Here is a 379-nt window from a genome sequence, read left to right as displayed (position 1 = left end):
CACGTTTCATGTCAACGTTTTCATGTTTTACGTTCACGTTTTCATGTTCATGTTTTCATGTTTTCATGTTTTACGTTCACGTTTTACGTTCATGCTTTTATGTTTTACGTTCACGTTTCCACGTTTCATGTCAACGTTTTCTTGTTTTACGTTCACGTTTTCATGTTCATGTTTTCGTGTTTTTCATGTGTACGCGTTTTCACGTTTGCCACAACAAACGCGTCGCGACACGTTTCTTTTGTTTACATTTGTTCATGTTTGATAAAATGCGAAGAGGGGAGGGGGTTCCCCCTCTTAACAAAATTATATAAATAATTAAAGGGAGGGGTTGATTCTATATTACGTGGCATTTTTGTCGCGGGTGCGATCATTCCACAGT

This window comes from Wasmannia auropunctata, unplaced genomic scaffold (assembly GCF_000956235.1).
Source record: "Wasmannia auropunctata unplaced genomic scaffold, wasmannia.A_1.0 LD334653.1, whole genome shotgun sequence".
NCBI lineage: Eukaryota > Metazoa > Arthropoda > Insecta > Hymenoptera > Formicidae > Wasmannia > Wasmannia auropunctata.
This window is presented reverse-complemented; position numbering follows the sequence as displayed.